Source organism: Chiloscyllium plagiosum, unplaced genomic scaffold, assembly GCF_037043375.1.
Source record: "Chiloscyllium plagiosum isolate Xiang-an unplaced genomic scaffold, Cpla_swu_hap1 HiC_scaffold_14, whole genome shotgun sequence".
Classification (NCBI taxonomy): domain Eukaryota; kingdom Metazoa; phylum Chordata; class Chondrichthyes; order Orectolobiformes; family Hemiscylliidae; genus Chiloscyllium; species Chiloscyllium plagiosum.
The window spans coordinates 78,535,325-78,553,279 of NW_028270152.1; positions in this window are offsets into that span (position 1 = coordinate 78,535,325).

The window sequence follows — 17,955 nt, forward strand, 5'->3', positions numbered from 1 at the left end:
AGAGCACGGTCAGGAATATCAGAGACTGAGAGCACGGAAAGGAATATCAGAGACTGAGGAAACGGGCAGGAATATCAGAGACTGAGAGCACGGTCAGGAATATCAGAGACTGAGAGCACGGAAAGGAATATCAGATACTGAGGACACGGTCAGGAATATCAGAGAATGAGTGCACGGAAAGGAATATCCGACACTGAGAACACAGAAAGGAATATCTGAGACTGAGAACACGGTCAAGAATATCAGAGATTGAGAACACGAGCAGGAATATCAGTGACTGAGAGCACGGTCAGGAATATCAGAGACTGAGAACACGGTCATGAATATCAGAGACTGAGAGCACGGAAAGGAATATCAGAGACAGAGAACACGGTCAGGAATATCAGAGACTGAGAGCACGGTCAGGAATATCAGAGACTGAGAGCACGGAAAGGAACATCAGAGACTGAGAACACGGTCCGGAATATCAGAGACTGAGAGCACGGAAAGGAATATCTGAGAATGAGAGCATGGTCAGGAATATCAAAGACTGAGAGCACGGTCAGGAATATCAGACGCTGAGAACAGGGTCAGGAATATCAGAGACTGAGAGCACGGAAAGGAACATCAGAGACTGAGAACATGGAAAGGAATATCAGAGACTGAGAACACGGAAAGGAATATTAGACAATGACAACACGGTCAGGAATATCAGAGACTGAGAGCACGGAAAGGAATATCAGACACTGAGAACACGGTCAGGAATATCAGAGACTGAGAACACGGATAGGAATATCAGAGACTGATAATATGGTCAGGAATATCAGAGACTGAGTGCACGGTGAGGAATATCAGAGGTTGAGAGCACGGTCAGGAATATCAGAGACAAAGAGCACGGAAAGGAATATCAGAGACTGAGGAAACGGGCAGGAATATCAGAGACTGAGTGCACGGAAAGGAATATCCGACACTGAGAACACAGAAAGGAATATCTGAGACTGAGAACACGGTCAAGAATATCAGAGATTGAGAACACGAGCAGGAATATCAGTGACTGAGAGCACGGTCAGGAATATCAGAGACTGAGAACACGGTCATGAATATCAGAGACTGAGAGCACGGAAAGGAATATCAGAGACAGAGAACACGGTCAGGAATATCAGAGACTGAGAGCACGGTCAGGAATATCAGAGACTGAGAGCACGGAAAGGAACATCAGAGACTGAGAACACGGTCCGGAATATCAGAGACTGAGAGCACGGAAAGGAATATCTGAGAATGAGAGCATGGTCAGGAATATCAAAGACTGAGAGCACGGTCAGGAATATCAGACGCTGAGAACAGGGTCAGGAATATCAGAGACTGAGAGCACGGAAAGGAACATCAGAGACTGAGAACATGGAAAGGAATATCAGAGACTGAGAACACGGAAAGGAATATTAGACAATGACAACACGGTCAGGAATATCAGAGACTGAGAGCACGGAAAGGAATATCAGACACTGAGAACACGGTCAGGAATATCAGAGACTGAGAACACGGATAGGAATATCAGAGACTGATAATATGGTCAGGAATATCAGAGACTGAGTGCACGGTGAGGAATATCAGAGGTTGAGAGCACGGTCAGGAATATCAGAGACAAAGAGCACGGAAAGGAATATCAGAGACTGAGGAAACGGGCAGGAATATCAGAGACTGAGTGCACGGAAAGGAATATCCGACACTGAGAACACAGAAAGGAATATCTGAGACTGAGAACACGGTCAAGAATATCAGAGATTGAGAACACGAGCAGGAATATCAGTGACTGAGAGCACGGTCAGGAATATCAGAGACTGAGAACACGGTCATGAATATCAGAGACTGAGAGCACGGAAAGGAATATCAGAGACAGAGAACACGGTCAGGAATATCAGAGACTGAGAGCACGGTCAGGAATATCAGAGACTGAGAGCACGGAAAGGAACATCAGAGACTGAGAACACGGTCCGGAATATCAGAGACTGAGAGCACGGAAAGGAATATCTGAGAATGAGAGCATGGTCAGGAATATCAAAGACTGAGAGCACGGTCAGGAATATCAGACGCTGAGAACAGGGTCAGGAATATCAGAGACTGAGAGCACGGAAAGGAACATCAGAGACTGAGAACATGGAAAGGAATATCAGAGACTGAGAACACGGAAAGGAATATTAGACAATGACAACACGGTCAGGAATATCAGAGACTGAGAGCACGGAAAGGAATATCAGACACTGAGAACACGGTCAGGAATATCAGAGACTGAGAACACGGATAGGAATATCAGAGACTGATAATATGGTCAGGAATATCAGAGACTGAGTGCACGGTGAGGAATATCAGAGGTTGAGAGCACGGTCAGGAATATCAGAGACAAAGAGCACGGAAAGGAATATCAGAGACTGAGGAAACGGGCAGGAATATCAGAGACTGAGTGCACGGAAAGGAATATCCGACACTGAGAACACAAAAAGGAATATCTGAGACTGAGAACACGGTCAAGAATATCAGAGATTGAGAACACGAGCAGGAATATCAGTGACTGAGAGCACGGTCAGGAATATCAGAGACTGAGAACACGGTCATGAATATCAGAGACTGAGAGCACGGAAAGGAATATCAGAGACAGAGAACACGGTCAGGAATATCAGAGACTGAGAGCACGGTCAGGAATATCAGAGACTGAGAGCACGGAAAGGAACATCAGAGACTGAGAACACGGTCCGGAATATCAGAGACTGAGAGCACGGAAAGGAATATCTGAGAATGAGAGCATGGTCAGGAATATCAAAGACTGAGAGCACGGTCAGGAATATCAGACGCTGAGAACAGGGTCAGGAATATCAGAGACTGAGAGCACGGAAAGGAACATCAGAGACTGAGAACATGGAAAGGAATATCAGAGACTGAGAACACGGAAAGGAATATCAGAGATTGCGAACACGAGCAGGAATATCAGTGACGGAGAACACGGTCAGGAATATCAGTGACTGAGAGCACGGTCAGGAATATCAGAGACTGAGAACACGGCCATGAATATCAGAGACAGAGTGCACGGTGATGAATATCAGAGACTGAGAGCACGGTCAGGAATATCAGAGACAGAGAGCACGGAAAGGAAGATCAGATACTGAGGACACGGTCAGGAATATCAGTGACGGAGAACACGGTCATGAATATCAGAGACTGAGAGCACGGAAAGGAATGTCAGAGACAGAGAACACTGTCAGGAATATCAGAGACTGAGAGCACGGTCAGGAATATCAGAGACTGAGAGCACGGAAATGAATATCAGAGACTGAGGAAAAGGGCAGGAATATCCGAGACTGAGAGCACGAACAGGAATATCAGATACTGAGGACACGGTCAGGAATATCAGAGACTGATGCACGGAAAGGAATATCCGACACTGAGAACACGGAAAGGAATGTCAGAGACAGAGAACACTGTCAGGAATATCAGAGACTGAGAGCACGGTCAGGAATATCAGAGACTGAGAGCACGGAAATGAATATCAGAGACTGAGGAAAAGGGCAGGAATATCCGAGACTGAGAGCACGAACAGGAATATCAGATACTGAGGACACGGTCAGGAATATCAGAGACTGATGCACGGAAAGGAATATCCGACACTGAGAACACGGAAAGGAACATCAGAGGCTGAGAGCACGGAAAGGAATATCTGAGAATGAGAGCATGGTCAGGAATATCAAAGACTGAGAGCACGGTCAGGAATATTAGACACTGACAACACGGTCAGGAACATCAGAGACTGAGAGCACGGAAAGGAATATCAGGAACTCAGAACATGGTCAGGAATATCAGAGACTGAGAGCACGGACAGGAATATCAGAGACAGAGAGCACGGAAAGGAATATCAGAGACTGAGAACACGGATAGGAATATCAGAGACTGAGAACACGGTCCGAAATATCAGAAACTGAGAACTCAGAAAGGAATATCAGAGACTGTGAGCATGGAAAGGAATATCAGAGACAGAGAACACGGTCAGGAATATCAGAGACTGAGAACACGGTCATAATATAAGAGACTGAGAGCAAGGAAAGGAATATCAGAGACTGAGAACACAACAGGAATATCAGAGACTCAGACCACGGTCAAGGATAACAGAGACTGAGAATACCATAAGGAATATCAGAGACTGAGAGCACGGAAAGGAATATCTGATACTGAGAACACGGAAAGGAATATCAGAGACTGAGAACACGGTCAAGAATATCAGAGACTGATAGCACGGTCCGGAATATCAGGGACTGAGAACACGGTCAGGAATATCAGAGATTGAGAGCACGGAAAGGAATATCTGAGACTGAGAGCACGGAAAGGAATATCAGAGACAGAGAACACAAGCAGGTATACCAGAGACTGAGAACACGGTCAGGAATATCAGAGACTGAGAACTTGGTCCGGAATATCAGAGACTGAGAGCACAGAAAGGAATATCAGAGACAGAGAACACGGTCAGGAACATCAGAGGCTGAGAGCACGGAAAGGAATATCAGAGACTGAGAGCACGGTCAGGAATATCAGAGACAGAGAGCACGGAAAGGAATATCAGAGACTGAGAACACGGATAGGAATATCAGAGACTGAGAACACGGTCCGGAATATCAGAGACTGAGAACACAGAAAGGAATATCAGAGACTGTGAGCATGGAAAGGAATATCAGAGACAGAGAACACGGTCAGGAATATCAGAGACTGAGAACACGGTCATAATATAAGAGACTGAGAGCAAGGAAAGGAATATCAGAGACTGAGAACACAACAGGAATATCAGAGACTCAGACCACGGTGAAGGATAACAGAGACTGAGAATACCGTAAGGAATATCAGAGACTGAGAGCACGGAAAGGAATATCTGAGACTGAGAACACGGAAAGGAATATCAGAGAGTGAGAACAAAAGCAGGTATACCAGAGACTGAGAACACGGTCAGGAATATCATAGAGTGAGAGCACTGTCAGGAATATCAGAGACTGAGAACATGGTGATGAATATCAGAGACGGAGAGCATGGAAAGGAAGATCAGAGACAGAGAACACGGTCAGGAATATCAGAGACTGAGAGCAGGTTCAGGAATATCAGAGACTCAGAGCACAGAAAGGAATATCTGAGACTGAGAACACGGAAAGGAATATCAGAGACTGAGAACACGGACAGGAATATCAGAGACTGAGAGCAGGGTCAGAAATATCAGAGACTGAGAACTTGGTCCGGAATATCAGAGACTGAGAGCACGGAAAGGAATATCAGAGACAGAGAACACGGTCAGGAACATCAGAGGCTGAGAGCACGGAAAGGAATATCTGAGAATGAGAGCATGGTCAGGAATATCAAAGACTGAGAGCACGGTCAGGAATATTAGACACTGACAACACGGTCAGGAACATCAGAGACTGAGAGCACGGAAAGGAAAATCAGGAACTCAGAACGTGGTCAGGAATATCAGAGACTGAGAGCACGGTCAGGAATATCAGAGACAGAGAGCACTGAAAGGAATATCAGAGACTGAGAACACAGATAGGAATATCAGAGACTGAGAACACAGTCCGGAATATCAGAGACTGAGAGCACAGAAAGGAATATCAGAGACTGTGAGCATGGAAAGGAATATCAGAGACAGAGAACACGGTCAGGAATATCAGAGCCTGAGAACACGGTCATAATATCAGAGACTGAGAGCAAGGAAAGGAATATCAGAGACTGAGAACACAACAGGAATATCAGAGACTCACACCACGGTCAAGGATAACAGAGACTGAGAATACCGTAAGGAATATCAGAGACTGAGAGCACGGAAAGGAATATCTGACACTGAGAACACGGAAAGGAATATCAGAGACTGAGAACACGGTCAAGAATATCAGAGACTGAGGGCACGGACAGGAATATCAGAGAGTGAGAACACAAGCAGGTATATCAGAGACTGAGAACACGGTCAGGAATATCAGAGACTGAGAACACGGTCAGGAATATCAGAGTCTGAGAAAATGGTCAGGAATATCAGAGACTGAGACCAAGAGCAGGAATATCAGAGACTGAGAACAGGGCAAGGTATATCAGAGAATGAGAGCACGGTCAGGAATATCAGAGGCTGAGAACATGGTCAGGTATATCAGAGACTCAGAGCACGGTAACGAATATCAGAGACTGAGAACATGGAAAGGAATATTAGAGACTGAGAACACGGGAAGGAACATTAGACACTGACAACACGGTCAGGAATATCAGAGACTGAGAGCACGGAAAGAAATATCAGAAACTGAGGAAACGGGCAGGAATATCAGAGACTGAGAGCACGGTCAAGAATATCAGAGAGTGAGAGCACGGAAAGGAATATCAGATACTGAGGTAACGGATAGGAATATCAGAGACTGAGTGCACGGAAAGGAATATCCGACACTGAGAACACGGTCAGGAATATCAGAAACTGAGAACACGGTCAGGAATATCAGAGATTGTGAACACGTGCAGGAATATCAGTGACGGAGAACACAGTCAGGAATATCAGTGACTGAGAGCACGGTCAGGAATATCAGAGACTGAGAACACGGTGAGGAATATCAGTGACTGAGAGCACGGTCAGGAATATCAGAGACTGAGAACACGGTGAGGAATATCAGTGACTGAGAGCACGGAAAGGAAGATCAGATACTGAGGACACGGTCAGGAATATCAGAGACTGAGAACACGGTCAGGAATATCAGAGACTGAGAACACGGTCAGGAATATCAGAGATTGAGAACACGAGCAGGAATATCAGTGAGTGTGAACACGGTCAGGAATATCAGTGACTGAGAGCGCGATCAGGAATATCAGAGACTGAGAACACGGTCATGAATATCAGAGACTGAGAGCACGGAAAGGAATATCAGAGACTGAGGAAACGGGCAGGAATATCAGAGACTGAGAACACGGTCAAGAATATCAGAGACTGAGAGCACGGTCCGGAATATCAGAGACTGAGAATATGGTCAGGAATATCAGAGATTGAGAGCACGGAAAGGAATATCTGAGACTGAGTACACGGAAAGGAATATTAGAGACTGAAAACACGGAAAGGAATATCAGAGACTGAAAACACGGTAAGGAATATCAGAGACTGAGAACATGGTGATGAATATCAGAGACTGAGAGTATGGAAAGGAAGATCAGAGACAGAGAACACGGTCAGGAATATCAGAGACTGAGAGCAGGTTCAGGAATATCAGAGACTCAGAGCACGGTCAGGAATATCAGGGACAGAGAGCACGGAAAGGAATATCAGAGACTGAGAACACGGATAGGAATATCAGAGACTGAGAACACGGTCCGGAATATCAGAGACTGAGAGCACAGAAAGGAATATCAGAGACTGTGAGCATGGAAAGGAATATCAGAGACAGAGAACACGGTCAGGAATATCAGAGACTGAGAACACGGTCATAATATCAGAGACTGAGAGCAAGGAAAGGAATATCAGAGACTGAGAACACAACAGGAATATCAGAGACTCAGACCACGGTCAAGGATAACAGAGACTGAGAATACCGTAAGGAATATCAGAGACTGAGAGCAAGGAAAGGAATATCTGAGACTGAGAACACGGAAAGGAATATCAGAGACTGAGAACACGGTCAAGAATATCAGAGACTGAGGGCACGGACAGGAATATCAGAGACGGAGCGCACGGAAAGGAATATCAGAGACAGAGAACACGGTCAGGAATATCAGAGACCGAGAACACGGTCAGGAATATCAGAGACTGAGAGAACGGAAAAGAATATCAGTGACTGAGAACACTGTCAGGAATATCAGAGACTGAGAGCAAGGAAAGGAATATCAGAGACTGAGAACACGAGCAGGAATATCAGAGACTCAGAGCACGGTCAGGAATAACAGAGACAGAGAACACCGTTAGGAATATCAGAGACTGAGAGAACGGAAAAGAATATCAGTGACTGAGAACACTGTCAGGAATATCAGAGACTGAGAACACGGAAAGTAATATCAGAGACTGAGAACACGGTCAGAAATATCAGAGACTGAGGGCACGGAAAGGAATATCAGAGAGTGAGAACACAAGCATAAATATCATAGACTGAGAGCAGATTCAGGACTATCGGAGACTGAGAACACGGTCCGGAATATCAGAGACTGAGAGAACGGAAAAGAATATCAGTGACTGAGAACACAGTCAGGAATATCAGAGACTGAGAGCAAGGAAAGGAACATCAGAGACAGAGAACACGGTCAGGAATATCAGAGACTGAGAGCAAGGAAAGGGAGATCAGAGACTGAGAGCACGGAAAGGAATATCAGTGACTGAGAACACAGTCAGGAATATCAGCGACTGAGAGCAAGGAAAGGAATATCAGAGACTGAGAACATGAGCAGGAATATTAGAGAATGAGAGAATGGAAAGGGATATCATAGACTGAGAGCATGGTCAGGAATATCAGAGACTGAGCGCACTGAATGGAATATCAGAGACGGGGAACACGGTCAGGAATATCAGAGACTGAGAGTACGGTCAGGAATATCAGAGAGTGAGAGCACGGAAAGGAATATCTGAGACTGAGAACACGGTCAAGAATATCAGAGATTGAGAGCACGGAAACGAATATCTGAGACTGAGAACATGGAAAGGAATATCAGAGACTGAGAACACGGTCAGGAATATCAGAGACTGAGAGCATGGAAATGAATATCAGAGACAGAGAACACGGTCAGGAATATCAGAGACTGAGAACACGGTCCGGAATATCAGAGACTGAGAGCACGGAAAGGAATATCAGAGACGGAGATCACGGAAACGAATATCAGAGAGAGAGAACACGGTAAGGAATATCAGAGACTGAGACCACGGTCAGGAATATCAGAGGCTGAGAGCACGGTCAGGAATATCAGAGAATGAGAGAATGGTCAGGAATATCAGAGACTGAGAGCACGGTTAGGAATATCTGGAACTGAGAACACGGTCAAGAATATCAGAGACAGAGAGCACGGTCTGGAATATCAGAGACTGAGAGCACGGAAAGGAATATCTGAGACTGAGAACACGGAAAGGAATATCAGAGACAGTGAACACGGTCAGGAATATCAGAGCCTGAGAGCAGAGTCAGGACTATCGGAGACTGAGAACACGGTCCGGAATATCAGAGACTGAGAGAACGGAAAAGAATATCAGTGACTGAGAACACGGTCAGGAATATCAGAAACTGAGAGCAAGGAAAGGAATATCAGAGACAGAGAACACGGTCAGGAATATCAGAGACTGAGAGCAAGGAAAGGAATATCAGAGAAGGAGAACACGGTCAGGAATATCAGAGACTGAGAGCACGGTCAGGAATATCAGAGACTGAGAGCACGGAAAGGAATATCTGAGACTGAGAACACGGAAAGGAATATTAGAGACTGTGTACACGGTCAGGAATATCAGAGCCTGAGAGCAGAGTCAGGACTATCGGAGACTGAGAACACGGTCCGGAATATCAGAGATTGAGAGAACGGAAAAGAATATCAGAGACAGAGAACACGGTCAGGAATATCAGAGACTGAGAACACGGTCATAATATCAGAGACTGAGAGCAAGGAAAGGAATATCAGAGACTGAGAACACAACAGGAATATCAGAGACTCAGACCACGGTCAAGGATAACAGAGACTGAGAATACCGTAAGGAATATCAGAGACTGAGAGCACGGAAAGGAATATCTGAGACTGAGAACACGGAAAGGAATATCAGAGACTGAGAACACGGTCAAGAATATCAGAGACTGAGGGCACGGACAGGAATATCAGAGGCGGAGCGCACGGAAAGGAATATCAGAGACAGAGAACACGGTCAGGAATATCAGAGACCGAGAACACAGTCAGGAATATCAGAGACTGAGAGAACGGAAAAGAATATCAGTGACTGAGAACACTGTCAGGAATATCAGAGACTGAGAGCAAGGAAAGGAATATCAGAGACTGAGAACACGAGCAGGAATATCAGAGACTCAGAGCACGGTCAGGAATAACAGAGACAGAGAACACCGTTAGGAATATCAGAGACTGAGAGAACGGAAAAGAATATCAGTGACTGAGAACACTGTCAGGAATATCAGAGACTGAGAACACGGAAAGTAATATCAGAGACTGAGAACACGGTCAGGAATATCAGAGACTGAGGGCACGGAAAGGAATATCAGAGAGTGAGAACACGAGCAGAAATATCATAGACTGAGAGCAGATTCAGGACTATCGGGGACTGAGAACACGGTCCGGAATATCAGAGACTGAGAGAACGGAAAAGAATATCAGTGACTGAGAACACGGTCAGGAATATCAGAGACTGAGAGCAAGGAAAGGAACATCAGAGACAGAGAACACGGTCAGGAATATCAGAGACTGAGAGCAAGGAAAGGGAGATCAGAGACTGAGAGAACGGTCCGGAATATCAGAGACTGAGAATATGGTCAGGAATATCAGAGATTGAGAGCACGGAAAGGAATATCTGAGACTGAGTACACGGAAAGGAATATTAGAGACTGAAAACACGGAAAGGAATATCAGAGACTGAAAACACGGTAAGGAATATCAGAGACTGAGAACATGGTGATGAATATCAGAGACTGAGAGCATGGAAAGGAAGATCAGAGACAGAGAACACGGTCAGGAATATCAGAGACTGAGAGCAGGTTCAGGTATATCAGAGACTCAGAGCACGGTCAGGAATATCAGGGACAGAGAGCACGGAAAGGAATATCAGAGACTGAGAACACGGATAGGAATATCAGAGACTGAGAACACGGTCCGGAATATCAGAGACTGAGAGCACAGAAAGGAATATCAGAGACTGTGAGCATGGAAAGGAATATCAGAGACAGAGAACACGGTCAGGAATATCAGAGACTGAGAACACGGTCATAATATAAGAGACTGAGAGCAAGGAAAGGAATATCAGAGACTGAGAACACAACAGGAATATCAGAGACTCAGACCACGGTCAAGGATAACAGAGACTGAGAGCACGGTCAGGAATATCAGAGACTGAGAACACGGTGAGGAATATCAGTGACTGAGAGCACGGAAAGGAAGATCAGATACTGAGGAAACGGTCAGGAATATCAGAGACTGAGAACACGGTCAGGAATATCAGAGACTGAGAACACGGTCAGGAATATCAGAGATTGAGAACACGAGCAGGAATATCAGTGAGTGTGAACACGGTCAGGAATATCAGTGACTGAGAGCGCGGTCAGGTATATCAGAGACTGAGAACACGGTCATGAATATCAGAGACTGAGAGCACGGAAAGGAATATCAGAGACTGAGGAAACGGGCAGGAATATCAGAGACTGAGAACACGGTCAAGAATATCAGAGACTGAGAGCACGGTCCGGAATATCAGAGACTGAGAATATGGTCAGGAATATCAGAGATTGAGAGCACGGAAAGGAATATCTGAGACTGAGTACACGGAAAGGAATATTAGAGACTGAAAACACGGAAAGGAATATCAGAGACTGAAAACACGGTAAGGAATATCAGAGACTGAGAACATGGTGATGAATATCAGAGACTGAGAGCATGGAAAGGAAGATCAGAGACAGAGAACACGGTCAGGAATATCAGAGACTGAGAGCAGGTTCAGGAATATCAGAGACTCAGAGCACGGTCAGGAATATCAGGGACAGAGAGCACGGAAAGGAATATCAGAGACTGAGAACACGGATAGGAATATCAGAGACTGAGAACACGGTCCGGAATATCAGAGACTGAGAGCACAGAAAGGAATATCAGAGACTGTGAGCATGGAAAGGAATATCAGAGACAGAGAACACGGTCAGGAATATCAGAGACTGAGAACACGGTCATAATATCAGAGACTGAGAGCAAGGAAAGGAATATCAGAGACTGAGAACACAACAGGAATATCAGAGACTCAGACCACGGTCAAGGATAACAGAGACTGAGAATACCGTCAGGAATATCAGAGACTGAGAGCACGGAAAGGAATATCTGAGACTGAGAACACGGAAAGGAATATCAGAGACTGAGAACACGGTCAAGATTATCAGAGACTGAGGGCACGGACAGGAATATCAGAGACGGAGCGCACGGAAAGGAATATCAGAGACAGAGAACACGGTCAGGAATATCAGAGACCGAGAACACGGTCAGGAATATCAGAGACTGAGAGAACGGAAAAGAATATCAGTGACTGAGAACACTGTCAGGAATATCAGAGACTGAGAGCAAGGAAAGGAATATCAGAGACTGAGAACACGAGCAGGAATATCAGAGACTCAGAGCACGGTCAGGAATAACAGAGACAGAGAACACCGTTAGGAATATCAGAGACTGAGAGAACGGAAAAGAATATCAGTGACTGAGAACACTGTCAGGAATATCAGAGACTGAGAACACGGAAAGTAATATCAGAGACTGAGAACACGGTCAGAAATATCAGAGACTGAGGGCACGGAAAGGAATATCAGAGAGTGAGAACACAAGCATAAATATCATAGACTGAGAGCAGATTCAGGACTATCGGAGACTGAGAACACGGTCCGGAATATCAGAGACTGAGAGAACGGAAAAGAATATCAGTGACTGAGAACACGGTCAGGAATATCAGAGACTGAGAGCAAGGAAAGGAACATCAGAGACAGAGAACACGGTCAGGAATATCAGAGACTGAGAGCAAGGAAAGGGAGATCAGAGACTGAGAGAACGGAAAAGAATATCAGTGACTGAGAACACAGTCAGGAATATCAGCGACTGAGAGCAAGGAAAGGAATATCAGAGACTGAGAACATGAGCAGGAATATTAGAGAATGAGAGAATGGAAAGGGATATCATAGACTGAGAGCATGGTCAGGAATATCAGAGACTGAGCGCACTGAATGGAATATCAGAGACGGGGAACACGGTCAGGAATATCAGAGACTGAGAGTACGGTCAGGAATATCAGAGAGTGAGAGCACGGAAAGGAATATCTGAGACTGAGAACACGGTCAAGAATATCAGAGATTGAGAGCACGGAAACGAATATCTGAGACTGAGAACATGGAAAGGAATATCAGAGACTGAGAACACGGTCAGGAATATCAGAGACTGAGAGCATGGAAATGAATATCAGAGACAGAGAACACGGTCAGGAATATCAGAGACTGAGAACACGGTCCGGAATATCAGAGACTGAGAGCACGGATAGGAATATCAGAGACGGAGATCACGGAAACGAATATCAGAGAGAGAGAACACGGTAAGGAATATCAGAGACTGAGACCACGGTCAGGAATATCAGAGGCTGAGAGCACGGTCAGGAATATCAGAGAATGAGAGAATGGTCAGGAATATCAGAGACTGAGAGCACGGTTAGGAATATCTGGAACTGAGAACACGGTCAAGAATATCAGAGACAGAGAGCACGGTCTGGAATATCAGAGACTGAGAGCACGGAAAGGAATATCTGAGACTGAGAACACGGAAAGGAATATCAGAGACAGTGAACACGGTCAGGAATATCAGAGCCTGAGAGCAGAGTCAGGACTATCGGAGACTGAGAACACGGTCCGGAATATCAGAGACTGAGAGAACGGAAAAGAATATCAGTGACTGAGAACACGGTCAGGAATATCAGAAACTGAGAGCAAGGAAAGGAATATCAGAGACAGAGAACACGGTCAGAAATATCAGACTGAGAGCAAGGAAAGGAATATCAGAGAAGGAGAACACGGTCAGGAATATCAGAGACTGAGAGCACGGTCAGGAATATCAGAGACTGAGAGCACGGAAAGGAATATCTGAGACTGAGAACACGGAAAGGAATATTAGAGACTGTGTACACGGTCAGGAATATCAGAGCCTGAGAGCAGAGTCAGGACTATCGGAGACTGAGAACACGGTCCGGAATATCAGAGATTGAGAGAACGGAAAAGAATATCAGAGACAGAGAACACGGTCAGGAATATCAGAGACTGAGAACACGGTCATAATATCAGAGACTGAGAGCAAGGAAAGGAATATCAGAGACTGAGAACACAACAGGAATATCAGAGACTCAGACCACGGTCAAGGATAACAGAGACTGAGAATACCGTAAGGAATATCAGAGACTGAGAGCACGGAAAGGAATATCTGAGACTGAGAACACGGAAAGGAATATCAGAGACTGAGAACACGGTCAAGAATCTCAGAGACTGAGGGCACGGACAGGAATATCAGAGACGGAGCGCACGGAAAGGAATATCAGAGACAGAGAACACGGTCAGGAATATCAGAGACCGAGAACACGGTCAGGAATATCAGAGACTGAGAGAACGGAAAAGAATATCAGTGACTGAGAACACTGTCAGGAATATCAGAGACTGAGAGCAAGGAAAGGAATATCAGAGACTGAGAACACGAGCAGGAATATCAGAGACTCAGAGCACGGTCAGGAATAACAGAGACAGAGAACACCGTTAGGAATATCAGAGACTGAGAGAACGGAAAAGAATATCAGTGACTGAGAACACTGTCAGGAATATCAGAGACTGAGAACACGGTCAGGAATATCAGAGACAGAGAACACGGTCAGGAATATCAGAGACTGAGAGCAGAGTCAGGACTATCGGAGACTGAGAACACGGTCCGGAATATCAGAGATTGAGAGAACGGAAAAGAATATCAGAGACTGAGAACACGGTCAGGAATATCAGAGACTGAGAGCAAGGAAAGGAATATCAGAGACTGAGAACACGGAAAGGAATATCATAGACTGAGAACACGGTCAGGAATATCAGAGACTGAGGGCACGGAAAGGAATATCAGAGACGGAGAACACAAGCAGGAATATCAGAGACAGAAAAAAAGGTCAGGAATATCATAGACTGAGAGCACGGTCAGGAAAATCAGAGACTGAGAGCACGGAAAGGCATACCTGAGACTGAGAACACGGTCAGGAATATCAGAGACAGAGAGCACGGTCAGGAATATTAGAGACTGAGAGCATGGAAAGGAATATCTGAGACTGAGAACACGGAAAGGAATATCAGAGACTGAGAACACGGTCAGGAATATCAGAGACTGAGAGCAGGGTCAGTAATATCGGAGACTGAGAACACGATCCGGAATATCAGAGACTGAGAGAACGGAATAGAATATCAGTGACTGAGAACGCGGTCAGGAATATCAGAGACTGAGAGCAAGGAAAGGAATATCAGAGACAGAGAACACGGTCAGGAATATCAGAGACTCAGAGCACGGTCAGGAATATCAGAGACTGAGAACACCGTTAGGAAAATCAGAGACTGAGCGCACAGAAAGGAATATCAGAGACTGAGAACACGAGCAGGAATATCAGAGACTCAGAGCACGGTCAAGAATATCAGAGACTGAGAACACCGTAAGGAATATCAGAGACTGAGCGCACGGAAAGGAATATCAGAGACTGAGAACACGGAAAGAAATATCAGAGACTGAGAACACTGTCAGGAATATCAGAGATTGAGGGCACGGAAAGGAATATCAGAGAGTGAGAACACCAGCAGGAATATCAGAGACTGAGAGCACGGTCAGGAATATCAGAGACTGAGAACACGAGCAGGAATATCAGAGACTCAGAGCATGGTCAGGAATATCAGAGACTGAGAACACCGTTAGGAATATCAGAGACTGAGCGCACGGAAAGGAATATCAGAGACTGAGAACACGGAAAGAAATATCAGAGACTGAGAACACGGTCAGGAATATCAGAGACTGAGGGCACGGAAAGGAATATCAGAGAGTTAGAACACCAGCAGGAATATCAGAGACTGAGAACACGGTCAGGAATATCATAGACTGAGAGCACGGTCAGGAATATCTGAGACTGAGAACACGGAAAGGAATACCTGAGACTGAGAACTCGGAAATGAATTTCAGAGACTTAGAAAATGTTCAGGAATATCAGGGAGTGAGAACACCGTCCGGAATATCAGAGACTGAGAGAATGGACAGGAATATCAGAGACGGAGAGCACGGAAAGGAATATTAGAGACAGAGAACACGGTCAGGTATAACAGAGTCTGAGAGCACATTCAGGATTATCAGAGGCTGAGAGCACGGAAAGGAATATCTGAGAATGAGAGCACGGAGACGAATATCAGAGACAGAGAACACGGTCAGGAATATCAGAGACTGAGAGCACGGAAAGGAATATCAGAGACGGAGAGCACGGAAAGGAATATCAGAGACTGAGAACACGGTCAAGAATATTAGAGACTGAGAGAACGGAAAAGAATATCAGTGATTGAGAACACGGTCAGGAATATCAGAGACTGAGAGCACGGAAAGGAATATCAGAGCCTGAGAGCAAGGAAAGGAATACCAGAGACTGAGAACACGAGCAGGAATATCACAGACTGAGAACACGAGCAGGAATATCAGTGACGGAGAACACGGTCATGAATATCAGAGACTGAGAGCAGGGAAAGGAATATCAGAGACAGAGAACACGGTCAGGAATATCAGAGACTGAGAGCAAGGAAAGGAATATCAGAGACTGCGAACACGAGCAGGAATATCAGAGACTGAGAACAGGGTCAGGAATATGAGAGACTGAGAGCACGGTCAGGAATATCAGAGACTGAGAACACGGTCAGGATTATCAGAGACTGAGAGCACAGAAAGGAATATCAGAGACTGAGAACACATAAAGGAATATAAGAGACTGAGAAAAAGGTCAGGAATATCAGAGACAGAGAGCACGGAATGGAATATCAGAGACGGAGAACACGGTCAGGAATATCAGAGACAGAGAGCACGGTCAGGAATATTTGAGACTGAGAGCATGGAAAGGAATATCTGAGACTGAGAACACGGAAAGGAATATCAGAGACTGAGAACACGGTCAGGAATATTAGAGACTGAGAGCAGGGTCAGTAATATCGGAGACTGAGAACACGGTCCGGAATATCAGAGACTGAGAGAACGGAATAGAATATCAGTGACTGAGAACACGGTCAGGAATATCAGAGACTGAGAGCAGGGAAAGGAATATCAGAGACAGAGAACACGGTCAGGAATATCAGAGACTGAGAGCAAGGAAAGGAATATCAGAGACTGAGAACATGAGCAGGAATATCAGAGACTGAGAACATGGTCAGGAATATCAGAGACTGAGAACATGGTGATGAATATCAGAGACTGAGAGCATGGAAAGGAAGATCAGAGACAGAGAACACGGTCAGGAATATCAGAGACTGAGAGCAGGTTCAGGAATATCAGAGACTCAGAGCACGGTCAGGAATATCAGGGACAGAGAGCACGGAAAGGAATATCAGAGACTGAGAACACGGATAGGAATATCAGAGACTGAGAACACGGTCCGGAATATCAGAGACTGAGAGCACAGAAAGGAATATCAGAGACTGTGAGCATGGAAAGGAATATCAGAGACAGAGAACACGGTCAGGAATATCAGAGACTGAGAACACGGTCATAATATCAGAGACTGAGAGCAAGGAAAGGAATATCAGAGACTGAGAACACAACAGGAATATCAGAGACTCAGACCACGGTCAAGGATAACAGAGACTGAGAATACCGTAAGGAATATCAGAGACTGAGAGCACGGAAAGGAATATCTGAGACTGAGAACACGGAAAGGAATATCAGAGACTGAGAACACGGTCAAGAATATCAGAGACTGAGGGCACGGACAGGAATATCAGAGACGGAGCACACGGAAAGGAATATCAGAGACAGAGAACACGGTCAGGAATATCAGAGACCGAGAACACGGTCAGGAATATCAGAGACTGAGAGAACGGAAAAGAATATCAGTGACTGAGAACACTGTCAGGAATATCAGAGACTGAGAGCAAGGAAAGGAATATCAGAGACTGAGAACACGAGCAGGAATATCAGAGACTCAGAGCACGGTCAGGAATAACAGAGACAGAGAACACCGTTAGGAATATCAGAGACTGA